This window comes from Amblyomma mixtum, chromosome 5 (assembly GCF_055824585.1).
Source record: "Amblyomma mixtum isolate Tamu chromosome 5, ASM5582458v1, whole genome shotgun sequence".
NCBI lineage: Eukaryota > Metazoa > Arthropoda > Arachnida > Ixodida > Ixodidae > Amblyomma > Amblyomma mixtum.
In genome coordinates, this window is record NC_143016.1 from 71,365,019 (window position 1) to 71,376,739 (window position 11,721).

An 11,721-nucleotide genomic window follows, 5' to 3' on the forward strand; every position below is an offset into this window, starting at 1 on the left:
CTGAAAAAGCGTTGTTATACGGTAACCCAGCTGTGGTTAATAGCAGCGCCTTAAAGTAAGCCTGTGGTTCAATGTCTTGTTTGAAAACAGGTAGTGTACTAGAATAATAAAGAATGCAATATACGAAGGTTTTAAACTCTATTACATAGGTGAAGAAATTAGAAAATTAATCCTTTGTGAAGTCTCCTTACTTTCAGGCTAAAAGGCCGGATGTTTGAGGGGGAAATACTACATGCAAAAGCTGTGCACTGCAGACGGTATTTGTTCTTGTAGTGTGCAAGGCAGCGAACTGGCTTCATGTCCCGATAGATTCTATTACCATAAAACTTTTAATTAAAAAAACTTAATGATTGAGGCCTGAGCAGCTGAGAGGATTCAGGAACAGCGCGTAGATGGCACAAGAAAGTGTGGGATAACAGAAAGGAGAATAATCGGTCGGAGGGAGGTGGAGAATGTAGGGGACCCTGAACAGAAAAAGTTCTTAACAGACGCTTTTGGGATTTTACCTGCTCGGGAGGAATGAAGGCCTTGAAGGTGGCTCGGAAAAGACGACGCTTGTTGAATTACCAGGAACTGTAATGCATTAGACGGATGAGTGAAAGAACAAGCACTCACTTCAAAGCATTGCAGCCTTGCACTTTGGGTATCGTGCAAATATGCTCATGAATGCTGGTGGCAACGAAGCTCATTAGACGTGTAGCAAACCTAGCACGTATGCCATTGTGCTTGACCCTTGAAATGCGCTGAATTTGTCATCCTTCGTTCCGGACCGCTGCGTGATGGGCACCAGCCGCCTACGCCAAGGCTGAGGTCTTGGCCCATGTAGTAGGATCTTACAGAAGTTTAGGGAAGGCACGTTCAAACTCAGTATTGTCACGACGTACGAAGTTGCGTGCAGTTGCGTCGGTAATGCGTAATGGTGAACAAAGTTGAGGCTTGTGTGCTTATCTTAAGGCTGATAATTTGAACAAGACAGTTATGCAATAATAAAAAAATTACTCAGAGCACTGTGAAATTCACTTCGCGTTAAGTGTTCTCAGAGTTACACGTCATAAATAATAACACGAACAATGAAGACGTGCGAAGAGGGCAAATTGTTGATAATAAATACGCCCGTCTGCAATGCGAGAACGTGGTTTATAGTGTTTACCGTCCCAAAGCAACTCAGGATACAGGGACGCCGTAGTGAAGAGCTCGGAAATTTCTACCACCTGAGGAAAATATAGTAGGTGACCACGTTTTGAGCGCATGCGAAAGGCAGCAAACAGTGGAAGGCACGTACCGCTTAGTTTCAGAAATAACTTAAGCAAAAGCAACTACGATAAAAAAGCACGTGATCTGATTCCTGAGTTGTCCTCTTCGCAGTTTTTCTAGAACTGCCAGGTATTTATGGGTGCGCGTAAGACGGAAGCAAGCACTTCCGTTATCACTCCAAACACTCAAAACCATGAACATTTTCGTCTCGTTGATTTCGTCAAAAATTACTCTCATTGAAAGACTTGTACAGCTCAGTATGCTCAGCGCAAACGGAAAAAAGCGCTTCGGATTCCACCTTCGGAGCACTTCGGAAGTGCTCCATCGTAGACAATTTTTTCCTACAGGATGTCTATCAACAATAGCATTACTCGCATTTCATACACTCTAGCCTGCGCCCTGACTGATACTGGAAACTCGGTCACTTTCGAGCCGCGGAAGCTGACGCATTGGCGCGTATCCAAGAATCCTCGTATGGCTTCAGACAGAGCGATAGATAAGGACTGACACCGAAGAGATCACCCCCCTGTTGCCCTTAGGCAGAGGTGTCCGGCATCAGAGGAGGTTGTGAGGAGACTAAAAGGCCAAAGAAAAAAGGCTTCGTTTACCTTTTTGGAGGTGGTCTTGCACAGCTGCGAGAGCGGACGAAAGACCGGCTGCCGTGCACGAGAGGAAGGCGCGAGAAACGTGTTGCCTGGCCGCGTGAAGACGGTGCTGTGCTGCTCGTGAAATCGGTTGATGACGATTATTACGGTGATGATAAATAGGCAAACATTTATTATTAGGCTTTATATTAGTGGTCGGTCTCACTTATCCAGGGAATGATTGGCTGGAAAAAGAGGAAGATTTGAAAGTTGTAATAGCATAGTAATGAAAATGGCGGAGCTCTTTCCTGCGAATAAAATGTTTTACAATCAATACAATAAAAAAAATGGCGGTGCTTCAAGCGTTTTTCTTCTAGTCTGTGGATGCGTTTTGGTGGCGGAGACAACTCTTGTGCGGAAACAATGCTGCATAAAAAGTGACATTACACTGTCGCTAAATGCGTTGAGAAGCCTTGTTTTGCTCTACCGCTCTAGTTAGTGGCAAAGACGGGTTTTAGAGTCGAAAAATATTTTTTGAAAATTTGCGAGAGAGGCGTTTGTATCGTTTATTGCTTTATAGTGAATTTCCCGCAGATTATGGAGCTGGAAATGCGTACATTTCGGAGAGAAAAATATAGTTAACGATGGATAGCTTAAAATAACAGCATTAACTTCAAATATCTGAGAGAAACTCTTAGAGGACCGTAACTAACGAGAATAATTATTAGCGCCATCGTCGCCATTGTTGGCCCCCATTTCGTAATGATCCACAAATTTCCCTCCCGCAGGCTTTCGGAGGGCTATAGCGTTTTGGAAGGCACCTGCTGAGTGCACCAGAAGATAACGTACGTTTGAAAGTCGCAATCGGTAGTATGGAACGGTGCTGCTGATACTGCAGAAATAGCATAGGTTTTATTTTTATTTTTTGTCGTGTGCTCGACCTGGTATGTGTCGCTTTGATTTTGATTTGATTTTTTTGATTTGATTTATTTGTTTCCTTTCTGATACAGAAAGAGGAGCAAGAGCAAAAGGCGGAACGCCTGACGGTGGCTCTTGCCCCGCATACAGTTTGGCACAAACAGTCATTTAACATAGTTTTACACAAAAAGTTCCACACCAAGGTTTTCGGGGGGAAATAAGAAGAAAGTCACAGCACTGAGGGAAAAAGAAGGGTAAATAAATTATGCGAGAAAAAAAAAAATTGAAGAATTTTGAAGAAGCCCGCATTGGAAAAAAAATAAGCGCGGTCCAAATTTCGTGAGAACTAAATATTTCTGGGAAATAACCCTTGCAAAAACGAAAGGTCAGGTAAGATTGACAATACCGTCGGTACAAGCAATTCAGACTGAATGACCGTTATGTACTGGCCCGGTGGACCCAAATTGCCCCTAAGCAGACGGTGTACACGGGTACATGTAAATTCTGCCCTCAGTCAGTCAACCTCACGCATATGATGTGGGGTTGCTCAAATCTTCCAAAACGACACAGCAACATTGAGAATGTGGAGCAATGGGAGGCACTGATGCGCAGCTCAGACCTAGCCGTCCAAGTGGCGGCATACAGTGGGCTGGGGAGGCCGCCGGGGCTCAAAGGCTCCCGTCTGCCTGATCCCATCACCCTTCCCTTTTAAATCTGCGCACAAATAAAGTCTTAAACAACAACAACAACCCTTTTATAAAGAAACAGAAAACGAAAGCACTGCACAAGCCAAAAGAAGAACAGAAAACGTTATTCGTGTGATTTTTTTCTAAAAAAAAGTGTAGATATAAATTAAATATTGTTGGTTCAAATATTTCTGCCTGTTATTTGGTTGGATTTTGGTTACAGAGTGAACTGTACTGAGGAAAACAACCTGTAAAAAGGCAACAATGCGCTTCCGACCATTATCTCGAAAAACCTTCCTTTGCTCTAAGCTGCAGGTAGTGGTATGCACATGAAGTAGAGAAGAAAAGGACTGTTTAAAAATCGGCAAGAAGGCAGTTTTTAGCGGTTGGTGTTTTTCTGTTAAAACTTTCAATTTGGTTTGGTTCGGTTTATGGGGTTTAACGTCCCAAAGCGACTAAGGCTATGAGAGACGCCGTAGTGGAGGGCTCCGGAAATTTCGACCACCTGGGGTTCTTTAACGTGCACTGACATCGCACAGTACACGGGCCTCTAGAATTTCTCCTCCAAAGAAATTCTTCGCTGCGAGACACGCAGCTAAGCGTACAGAGCTGGTGTTTTAAGGAGAGAGAGTAGTTTAATGATCTGAAGGGCAAAGAGGTCAGCTGCAGAGATGGATATTTGGCCGACTACTCTGGCTTCGGGAGGGGGAAGAGGAGAGGAAAGAGGGTCGCGATGAGTGGCAATGTGGTGACAAGAGAAATGAGATAATGTGCACGCCTATTTGATTGCATCACAACCTCGAGGCAAGGCCCGTGTCGCTCAAAAAGCGTGAAAACGCCCGCATTGACTCGACTGCTTTCCAACTCTGTGGCCTAGTAATAAGACCTCTGAGAATGGCCTGCTGTCTAAATGCTTTAGGGAAGCGCGAGCCATTGTCTTTCATGGGCATGTATTGGACAGAGCCAGTACATGCTTCGCTGTCTCGGTTATGCCACAAGGGAAGCAGTCCAGGGAGCCCGCTAGTCGAATGAAATAGTAGTACTTTTGCGTGAAAGCGATGCCTAAACGAAGTCTATGCATGAAGCATGCACATGAGGGCGCGGAGATCAGCGTGGAACTAAAATGGTATTGACGGATCTCTCTCGCACTTCCACCTTCCGCCTTTATCTTACTTCGCGGTTCGGGTGAGCACCAAGATGTGAGACAATTACTGCACTATTCCCCTTTCCTGGGAAAAAAAAAAGAAAAAAAGAACAACCAATCTGCTCCTTCAAGCGGATATGCTGAGCGCCTGGCTGGGCCCAGTATGTAGTAGTAGTAAGTTGTTTTAGTTTTTACATGGTAAATGGAAGGAAAAAAATGGCAGTAGTTTAGCTCTGGTTAAACCGGGTAAATTGCGTAAGCAATGATGTGCGCGTTCTTCTGGCAATTAGTAGAACTTTTTGAAGGGTTAGTTGGTACATTGTCTTGAAAGAATGTCGTACGCCAAAAAAGGACGAAACAGGAAGGAAAAAACACATTACAGGAGAGAGGCGCAACTTCCAACTTTAATAACAGGAAAGGAAACCTGGCGCTCTTTTATAGCCGCTGAGCTGCATGAGGGTGCGTGAACTAAAAAAGAAATGAGGTGGTGGACGAGTGATAACAACACTACAACACAGCACAACAAGTCATAGGGAGGTCGCTATTACAAAAGGCATGTTGATAACTCATGCGAGCGTGAATGATAGCACAGGTTGAACGATTATGAATAAGGATAAGAACTACCTCTAAGATATTAACAATCATGAAACCGATTGAAGGAAGCAGGCGGACTTTGCAAAGGGCATCTAAACAAAACCGTCCAAAAAAGCTAGTTGGTTTCTGGTGAGGAGAACAGAAGGCGTGCTAACGCAGTTGTCTTTTCTTTGATCAATATAAAAAGCCTCAATGACTTCTCTTTCGATTTTTTCTTTTGCCCTGGCTAGAAACCTGGTCTCTTGAAATTTCGGAAAACAATCTTTACACCTGCTACAATGTAAAGCTAGATTGCTTCCCGTCTTGCTTTTTAGTGTCACATTGTGCTGTCGAGCACGCTCATTGAAGCACTGTCCCGTTGCCCCACATATAGTTTGCCACACGTCAAAGGGATCTCGTATACCACATTAGTGGTACATTTTGTGAACACTGTTTGATGTTTGACAGTGCAGGCCTTTTTGACCCGCTTTCCTGACACCATCGGACATATGCTTGCCAGTTTGCAGGGGGCTGAAAAAACCAGCCGCACTCCGTGCCTGGAAGCCACTTTTTTCAAATTGTGCGAAAACCATGCAGGTAAGGTATGACCTGCACAGGTTTGTTTCCAATGTCCCGCTTGTAGTCCGGTTTCTTCATTTTTTGAAGGAGGCTTTCAGACACACTGGTGACCAGTTGCAATGGGTAACCTGCTGACATAACTCTTCTGATCTGATACTGGAAGCTTTCACTGATCTTGTGTGGACAAGATTTTTCTAGGGCCGACCTAATGCACAGAGAAACTATTCCTCGTTTTACTAATTTGGAGTGGGCGCTATCGTAGGCTAACAGAGACTTCTTTGAGCGAGGTTGATACATCCAAAAGACGTGGTTGTTGGTAAAGGAAATCTGTAAATCCAAGAACTGTATACAATCATGATCTGCCTTTTCATGCGTGAACTTCAGGGACGTTGACTTCGAGTTAAAAGCGGTCAGTACGTTTTCGATATGCGAATCTGATTCACACTGGGCCGGCACATCAAGCAGAACAAGATAATCGTCAACGTATATAAAAATGCATGAGACAGCTGTGCCGCAAAAACTGGATTCAAGTCGTCGATCAAATTCTTTCGCAATCCGACTTTTCCTTTCAACCTTTCAGCATTCGCCTGCCGTAGTTGCCCTCCAAGAGCCAGGGAAAGGCGCCGTACTAACAAATTATACGACGTTCCAGCAGGATCCCGCGTCTTGTCTATTAGTCCATAGAAATTATACAGCCAACCAGGTCGACTTAGACGTGCAACTTGAATACTCCTATGTAATGGTGACCCTCATCCCACTCCGCAAACAGGACCCACCGCTACACATACTCAATGTATACTGCAATCCGAAATTGCCGAATGTATCATTTGCGGACCTCTTTAGCCGCGCACTGAGAGTTGCGGGTCGAGACCCCCTCCTGATTGTGGGCGATTTCAACGCTCCCGCTCGGATGTGGGGTTACTGCCGTGAAGAGAAGCGGGGACGCAAGTTGGCGGAGCTTGCGTCAACGCTGGGCCTCACTCTTCACACTGACCCAGTCCACCCAACTCGTATAGGCAACTCCGTGACTAGGGATACATGTCCGGACTTGACCTTCACCCGCAACATTCAATATGCAGACTGGGTCAACACCGAGGAAACCCTCGGCAGCGACCACTGCCTCCTGAATACTACGATTAGGACCGTTCCTTTCGCGCGACCAACAACACAAGCCCGACTCCCAGATTGGACCAAGTTCAGGCAGAATTATAACAATGTCACACCCATACATGAACAGGGCTACCAGTCTTGGTCACAACAATTGGTATCTGGCCTTCGCTCCTCCGAAACTCAAATTCAGCTCTCAGAGGCGGTCTCGGACGTGGACAACCACCTGCTCCACCTCTGGGAGGCCCGGCATTGCCTCGTCCTTCGGTGGCGCCGGCAGAAGCACAACCGGAAACTTAAAGCTCGCATCGCCGAGCTCACTCAACGAGCGGCTGAGTATGCGGCCCAACTCGCCGACTCCAACTGGGTTGTCCGATGCAATACGGCCGCGCGGCAAATGTCCAGCCGGAACACATGGCGACTCTTTCGCGCCCTAATTGACCCAACGCAAACACGCACGGAAACTCAAAAACACCTCCAAAGAGCAATACACAGCTTTCAGGGCAACACAAATCAATTGGCGCACAAGCTCCGGGACCAGTACTTGTGCACCACCGAGGACTCCCGCGGGCCGGCGTACTCTTATGCAGGTTCTGAGAACGTTGAGCTGGATCAACCGTTCCAGCTCCATGACCTGAGGGCGGCCCTGGCAAAAATGAAACGTGGCACCGCTCCGGGTCGGGACAAAATTACAGTCAAATTGTTAGCCAACCTCCCCGACCCAGCATACCTGTCTTTATTGAATTACATTAACTCAATCTGGCTTGGGGAAGTGCCACTACCCATCGAGTGGAAGACCGCCCTGGTCACCTTCATTCCTAAAGCTGGCAAGGCCATCAACACGGACAACCTCCGCCCCATCTCTCTGACTTCCTGTGTGGGCAAACTCATGGAGACGATGGTACGTGACAGGTTGTCCGAGTTCATGGAATCCAAACACCTTTTCGCAGACACCATGTTCGGGTTTCGCCCACACAGATCTGCACAAGATGTCCTGGTACAACTCAATCGGGCTGTCCTCGACCCCGTGGAATACCCTCACAATGACAAGGTCGTACTCGCCTTGGATTTGAACGGTGCATTCGACAACGTTACCCACGAGATCATTCTCACCCACCTCTCACAAACTAACTGCGGCAGAAATGCCTTTCAATACATTCGGCAATTTTTAACCGACAGACAATCTTACATTCGGATCCAGGATAAAGAACATGGCCCTTTTCATTTAGGAACCAGGGGTACACCCCAGGGCGCGGTGCTCTCTCCCCTCTTATTCAATTTGGCTATGATGCGCCTACCGGCCCAGCTGGACGCTGTCGCCGGTGTGCAGCATGCGCTGTATGCTGATGACATCACCCTGTGGGCCACGCACGGTTCCCTTGCAGACATTGAGGCTAACCTGCAGGAGGCGGCGACCATAGTGGACCGTTATGCTCGCCGCTGCGGCCTCCAATGCTCCACCCAAAAGTCTGAATTTGTGCACATACGCCCCTCACCAAAGTGCACAGCCAAAATTTCATTGTCTCTCGAGACAGGTCCAATCCCTGAAAATATCGAAGTCCGGGTACTGGGGCTTTTTATACATCAAGACAGACGGTCAGAAACAACATTGGCGAAACTCCGCCAGGCGGGGGACCAGGTGGGCCGCTTGGTCCGCCGGGTTTCTAAAAGCGCGGGGGGTTACGATGTAAGGACGCCTTGCGGCTGGCGCATGCATTTGTAACCAGTCGAATTCTATATTCGACTCCATACCTCCACCTGCGGAAGCAAGACGAGGATTCACTCGAAGTCATCCTCCGCAAAATTATTAAGCGGGCTCTAGGCCTCCCCGTGACCACTTCCAACAAGCGCCTCCTGGGGCTAGGCATGGTGAACACATTTCGGGAGCTCCGGGAAGCCCACTTGACTAACCAATACACACGTCTCTCGAAGACATCGTCGGGTCGCCGCCTTCTTGCCCGACTACACATCCAACATACCACTCTCATGGAAGAGCGCGTACGTATTCCATCCCAGTGGAGATGCGCCCTCCACGTGCGCCCTCTTCCCGCGAACATGAACCGGGAGGACCATAATGGCCGGCGCCTGGCGCGGCCGGAAGCCCTGGCCCGCCACTATGGATCGAAACCCGGCGTATTCTACGTGGATGCCTCAGGCCCCCACCATGGGGGATGGTACACAGCCGCAGTCATCCACCAATCCAAAACAGTGAACGGCCTTACTTTCCGAGCCCGTGACATAACACACGCGGAGGAGGTCGCCATTGCGTTGGCTGCATCTGATTCCAATTCAAAAACAATTATTTCCGACTCGCGAGGGGCATGTCGGAACGTCGAGCAGGGCTGGGTACCGTATCTAGCCTACCGCATTCTTCAAAACAGCGTCTACACCGGTGACCCCGCGCACCGGCGTATCGTTTGGGCTCCCGCTCACATGGGCCTTGAGGGAAATGAGGCAGCTGACGCCGCCGCCCGCGCGCTCTCTCACCGGACATTCCCCTCTGACCCTGACGATCAGGAACTCGAATTTATTCCAGCTTACACCTTCAAAGACATAATTTTACTCTATCAATCTGGCCATGGTCTTTATCCTCGCCCGTGTAAATCCTCGCCCGTGGCCTTGTGGTAGAGCATCCGCCTCGCATTCGGGAGTTACTGGGTTCGATCCCCAGTGCCGCCGGGTACCCACCGGTTTCTTTAATGGGTACAAGATTTCCCCTGGCCTGGTGCTCGGCTCTTCTAGGGTGAAATGCTTGGGAAAAGGGTCTTAGACCAAACAGTTGCCTTGGCGGATGAGTGATAAGTTCCCCTGCCAAGCAACCATAAGTTCGCCTCGTGCGGCATAAGCCCAATTTGTGGCCCTTTTTTTTTCTGTAAGGCGCAGCTTTTCAATTTCTCAAGTTGGCGCAGTGCCACTGAGCTCACGTTAGAGCGAACTCGTTTAAACTTCATCGAACTCTCCAAACTCCGTTGAACCTGTAAAGCCTGAACTGAATCACGAACCACCTTTGCAGGCTGATGGTGTTCGAAACTGGTTTTGCCCCCGAAAGGACACAGCGGGGTTTGCGGAGCCTCTTCCAAGTGCACACCCCTGAAGAAGCCGGGCGCCGGGCCGGGGGTGGCTTGTACCCATTTTTACCGGTGGGTGTCCGGCGGTGGGTTTCGAACCAACCACCTCCCGCAGCCGAGGCGGACGACCAAGCCTCTAGGCCACGACTGTCAAAGGTCTGTCAAAGGCGGAGGAGCGGCTTCTGCTCCGCCTGTATACTAATACTTTGCTGTGCCCGGCAGCTCTGAAACACTTCGACCCTTCTTTCTCGGGCAGCTGTCCGCACTGTGCGGAGAAGTCTTCGGACATCTACAACATGGTGTGGGCCTGCCCCTCCAACCCTGCTATCCCCCCTCACCCCAACACAACCCGGGAGGACTGGGAGGCGACCCTGCTCGGCTGCTCTGACCTGCAGGCCCAACGGGCCTTGGTCGGGCGAGCCTGGGCGGCGGCCGATGCCCCTGGGGTCCCGAACTAGGGACCTCCACCTAGTATTTGTAAGGGCTGGCCCCCTCTGGGTCAGCTCATGCATAACCTCCTGTATTATACCTGTACATAAATGTTTTCCACCACCATTCCCGAGCAGTCAGGTGTTGATTCATCGGTGACCGATGACGTGGAACCACTGTGCGAGGTGGAACATCGTCGCCGAGCTGCATCCTTAGCACGACGCTTTGCAAGACGTCCTTCACGCTGTTCTGGCGTCTCTAGTGCACGTTGTCGCTTTCTCGCTTCTTCCTGTCGCTGCCACTTCTTAGAGGACTGCATAGCAAAGCATTCACGCCAAGGCAAGCGAGCATTTATAGACGCTTAACCGCATGAGGGCATGGGCGCTGCCATATTTGGTCAAGTGACCATTCCGCCACGCCGCCAGGAAGTCCACTGAATGCCATCGCCCGTTCGGCCGTACGCCTTACTCGACGGTAAATTGGTTTTTGAGGAAAGGAAGTATATCTGTCTCGCATATCTCCGTGGACACCTGAACCTCGCCGTAACGGGAATGGAGGAAGATTGGAGTGAACGAAGATACCGTACTCACTAGACGCCCCTTTGTTCATTCCAAACCGTCGAGCTACTAGATGATCTAGTGAAACAAGAAATTTTAACTTCACACGTATCAGCTCAAGTGTAGCTGAAGTGTTTTTATTGTTTTCATGTCAATCTCGAAAATAAAGAAAAAAGAAAGCTGGCATGGCGGAGTGGTTAGCGTGCTCGTCTCGCACTCCGGAGATCATGGTCCGATTCCCCAACTCTAGCAATTTCCTACTCGGTGTTATTTCTTATTTATGTGGTCTGACTAGAAATTAGGCTAATCGATTAACCGATATCCTTCCAATGCCATCGATGCAAGGCTAAAGCGATTGCTGGTGCACTGTTTCTTTTACGGCGAAAACTTTAATGGCTCATGGTCGCGGTGTCCGTCCATGCCAGCGGTGTACGTCCGTGCGCTGGAATCGCGCGAACTGTGGCCTCACCTCATCTTAAAATTATTACTCTTAACGTACAGGGGTTCCGCAGTGTTTTGAAGCAGGCAGCGGTGGTCGCATTCGCTCGTTCCTCGGGTTGCGATATTGTCTGTCTGCAGGAAACCAATTTTTTTCGCCTCAGTGACGTGTTGAAATTCAAGCGTAGGTTTGGCGTCGATGCCTTCTTTTCGTACGCCAGCACGCGTTCTAGCGGCGTTGGCGTTCTCGTTTTGAACCGCTCACTCTTGCGAGATCATCATGTTATCTACGATGCGCTTGGACGCGTGCTGGCGTTCGACTGCACGTTTAACGCACTTCAGCTGAGAATTCTTTGCATTTATGCGCCTGCTCATTCTAATTTG